Here is a 5072-nt window from a genome sequence, read left to right as displayed (position 1 = left end):
GTGAGTCTCTTGTTGGTTATTTCATACACGCTTCATGTTGATAATGTTATGTTTGAGTTTACAGATCATGTTGTGAATTAGTCACTTGAGCTTTGACTGGATACATTTAATAATAATGAGTTCAGATGCTGCTTTGGTCATGGAAGGACATTCCCCTTCATCAGAGGACTGAGGATGTCCACAGTGATCATTTTCAGAGTTCCACTGAGCACTACTGTGAAGTTAATATACGTCTAAATTATTGTTTATTGCTCAGTCTTCTCAAACCTTAAAATAATTTCAAAGTAACTAAGAACTAGAGCTGTTCTTGACTAGATTCTGATATAAGTCAGAATGTGGAATCCCACATTGGTAAATAATCCTTCCAAGTTCAAAGTTGAGCCAAACCTCATGGATGACATTTTCATCCAGACCTGTGCAAAACTGAGTGAAGAATCCTGAAAACAAACAAAAAGGCCAAACCAGTCAAAAATGTAATTTTATTAATACTTCAGCTTTTGGCCTCATGTGATGACATCCATCAGATTGAAGGCTAACTGTGTATTTATGCTTCAGCAGCAAACCTGTACCTTCCACTATAAACACTATAGTGTTGTAGTGAAACATTATAAATAATCCTATAATAATAACTCGTCTGAACACTACGATGTAACCTGACATGCCACCATATTATTGTAGCGTCTACCTTACAATATACAGCAGCTGTTGTTGTGAGTTGGTGCTGTATAAATAAAATTGAACTGAATCTCCCTGGAAATCTAACTACAGTGTTGTGGATGCATTCAATAACTATTGTGATCAGATCACTGCTGATTCCTCCTCCTGCATTTCTACATATTTCTTTCACCAAAGTTTTCAAATTGGCAGTCAGAAAATAACAACAGTCAATACAGGAACTCACAAATATAAAAATGAACGAATAAAAGCAAATTCATGGAGAGAGACTGGCAAAAATTAGACGAGAGAGAAAATACAAAGAAATGGAAACTTTAGGGATAATTATGGCCTGTATTTGTATAGCACCTTACTAGTCCCTAAGGACCCAAATGTTAGGATGCCTGGGTCGTTGACCCAGGGTTTTTGAGTTTATTATATTATTTATAAATTCTAGTCTTTGGGTTTTTGTTAGAGTTATGTCTTATGGTTTGTCTCTGTGTTATCCTTAGTTGCTGTCTCCCCTGTCTGCTATATCCCCGTGTCCAGTCAGTGTCTGTGTCTGCCCTGGTCCCACGTCTCTGTTCCCTCTGTAGTGCCTGCATGTGAGTCTGTGTCTTTGTTCAGTCTGTGTTATGTGTTTCCTGTTTTACTTTGAAGGTCTCTGTCTTATCTCAGTGTGTTCAGTTTACGCTTCCTTGTCTCGTCAGTTCTGATTTGTCCCAGCTGTGTTTCCCTCCTGTTGTCCATTCCCTGATTGCTCCCTCTGTGTATTTAAGCCCTGTGTTTCAGTTTGTCATGGTTGTGATCTACCCTTATCTTGCTGTGTGTGTGTTCTGTGTAAGGTTCTTTTGTAGTCTCAGTTTTGTTATCCTGTTTGAGTTCAGCATTAAAGCTGTTTTGAGTTCAAGTTTTGCCTCCGGAGTCTGCACCTTGGGTCCTTTTCCTGCCTGCACACAGCCGTCACATAACACCGAAAGCGCTTTACACATCAAGTCCAATTATGTTAAATATGTACCAACATCTTATTTCTTTCTATCATGGCTGGTACAGTATATAAAACATCACATGTAGTACACACGTGTACTTAATTGAATTGGATTCAACTCAACTTTATTCATTTTCAGAAAATCACAACAACAGGTGCCTCAAAGTGCTTAATTTTGTAGGCTCTACAGTTATACAGAGAAGGCAGGAAACAGGTAATGACCTACGCCTGACTCATGTGACGGCACACATGGTTAATAGTGGGTTAAGAACCACCTCTTAAGGGACGACCCCCACTAGGGTTTAAATACCTGAGACTCTCCACCCATTCAGTCACTTCTTTCAAGCTCCTAACTATGAGAGAAACATGCTCTCTGTTTCTACTTGGTTTGCTCGAGTAAAAGAAGAATTTATAAACTTTGTATTTTCTTCTGTCTCCTTCTTACGCTGATAGCAATGCCTGACCAATGGTGAACATTTAGAAAATGTGTGATCTGCTGCACACAGCTTTCCTGCATGGAGCAACTTTTGTTCCTCACTGGTTCTAACAGGAGCTGTTGATGAGCGATAATTCATTAAAACACAGAAAAATTGTTTATCAGATTATTACAAATATCACTAAAATCATCTGCTGCGACGGGTTCAGGTGAGGGGAGGAACAGAAGTTAATTATAACTAACAAATAAATGCAGAGAGGTAAAAACAAACAAAAAAGTTGAGTGAAGGAGAAACACCCAATGCATCATGGGAATCCCCCAGCAGCATATGCCTATTGAGGATCCAGGGTCACCTGGTCCAGCTCTAACTATATGCTTTAGCAAAAAGGAAAGTTTGAAGCCTGATCTTGAAAGTAGAGATAGTGTCTGTCTCCTGAATCCAAACTGGAAGCTGGTTCCACAGAAGAGGGGCCTGAAAACTGAAGGCTCTGCCTCCCATTCTACTTTTAAATAATAATGAGAATAATAATAATAATAATAATAACGAACTTTATTTATAAAGCACACTTAAAACCAAGGGTATGCCAAGTAACATAGAGAATAAAAGGAAGATAACAGAAATAGGACCAAAGCAAGTACTAGGTATGCAAGCAGGTAGCTGTCACTGATACATAGGAAAGCAACAGATACAGAACAAACAAGGAATTAAATGAGCATAAAAGTGCATGATATAAAATCATAAAAGAAATGTTAACTAGAGGGAAGGGCAAGATTGAATAAGTGGGTTTTTAGTCGTGTTTTAAACAGTGCAATAGAATCAGATGCGCGGAGGTCGAGAGGAAGGTTATTCCACAGTCCCGGGGCAGCCAGAGCAAACGCACGGTCACCCCGAGACTTCAGCCGAGATCTGGGTTGCGTAAGAAGTAGTTGAGTGGCAGATCTGAGTGTTCTAGCAGGAGTATGTGGTTTGAGAAGTTCACTAAGATAACTCAGCGCTAATTTATTAATAGTTTTGAATGTAAGGAGTAATATTTTAAATTGAATACGGTACTTTATGGGCAGCCAATGCAGGCTAGCTAGAACAGGAGTAATAGGGCAAAATTTCCTGGCACCAGTCAAGAGGCGGGCTGCTGCATTTTGGACTGTTTGCAGTCTAAGAAGAAGAGAAGAGGGAAGACTGTAGTACAAGGAGTTACAATAATCCAACCTGGAGGTCACAAAAGCGTGAATAAGCTTCTCCAGGTCCTCGTGCGGAATATAATGCCTAGCCTTAGAGATAAGGCGCAGTTGGTGGAAGCTAGATCTCACTACAGCAGACACTTGCTTATCGACTTTGAACAAGCTATCCAGCAGTGCACCCACGTTACTGACAAAGTCACAAGAAAAGCTAGCAAAGGGACCCAGGGCAGCACAGAGTTGGGCACGAGGGATTTTACTGTTGAACACCACAGTCTCAGTCGAGGGAATTACTCAGGAACAATTCTTTGACCTTACGCATGCATTCTTGAAAGTAGTGCAGGGACACAGTAAGGTCATCAGTAAGTTCAAAATAGATCTGTCGTCGGCGTAACAGTGGAAGGCGATATTGTATTTTTCAAAGATTGTATTTGCTCCCTCTAGGTGCAATGAGAAAAGAATAGGGCCTAAAAATGATCCTTGAGGCGCACCACAACAGACTGGTGCAGAGGAAGAGGAGAAGGTGCCCAAGTTAACCGAAAAGGACCTGTCAGCGAGGTATGATTTAAACCAGTGGAGGGCAGTGCCTCTAATACCCACAGTGTGTTCAAGTCTTAATAATAAGATGTTATGGTCCACCATATCAAAAGCCGAAGAGAGGTCCAGTAAAACTAGGACCATAGAGCGTCCAGTATCAGTAATTACAAGAATATCATTAAGAACTCTAACCAACGCTGTTTCAGTGCTATGCAGTGGCTTAAAAGCAGATTGAAATTTCTCAGCAATATTGTTCGTGTCCAAGTGCGCCTGGAGCTGGGAGAGAACTAGTCTCTCCAGGATCTTGGATAATAATGAGAGGTTAGAGATCGGTCTGTAGTTTGGAAGGTCTAGGAACAACAAGTAAGCCTGCAGTGTGAGAGTGAAGTGCTCTAATAGGGTGATATGGTACTAGTAGTTTAGAGATATTGTACAAATGGAAGAAAATATTTGTTTAATATGCACAATGAAGGACATATCCTGGTCAAAAATCAATCAATCAATCTTAGTAAGTTACACGTACATGTTGCGTGTTGCACATACAGTTACCTGCACCCTTTACATCCTTCCCTCTTTACATCTTCCACCATGTAAAAAGGACGTGACATGCAATTCTTTAGGCTTCGAGAACAAAACTGAGAGACTCTCTGAAGGTTAGAGTTAGACGAGTCTAGACAAGGACATGAGAAGCCAAGCAGGAAAGCTAAGGGAGGAGAGGGAGAGAGATGTGACCGCCTCTGTCAAGAGCCAAAGCAAAATGAGCAAAAATGACTCCAAGGTTCCTCACAGTGTTACTGGAGGCCAAGGTAATGCCATCCAGAGTAAGAATCTGGTTAGAGACCATATTTCTAAGATTTTCAGGGCCGAGTACAATAACCTCAGTTTGATCTGAATTAAGAAGCAGAAAGTTAGCGGCCATCCAGGTCTTTATGTCTTTAAGACATTCCTGCAGTTTAACTAATTGGTGTGTGTTATCTGGCTTCATGGACAGATAGAGCTGGGTGTCATCTGCATAGCAGTGTATATGTATGCTATTTCTTCTAATGATGCTGCCTAAGGGAAGCATGTATAATGTAAACAGAATTGGTGCTTGATGATTAAACAGGCTGGACACAATAATATAATATATATAATTATATATTGAGGTTTACTCAGTAGACAAAGAAACAGTTTGATCTGATTCTTAGGACTGATGTGTGTTTCTTAGTTTAAGTGCACGGATAAAGCGCATGAGCAAAAGAGAAACTCTTGCAGGCGCAGTGGTTTCTTTGTGTGCATAGC

This window comes from Astatotilapia calliptera, chromosome 12 (genome assembly GCF_964374335.1).
Source record: "Astatotilapia calliptera chromosome 12, fAstCal68.1, whole genome shotgun sequence".
NCBI lineage: Eukaryota > Metazoa > Chordata > Actinopteri > Cichliformes > Cichlidae > Astatotilapia > Astatotilapia calliptera.
Note: the sequence above shows the minus strand (reverse complement) of the source record.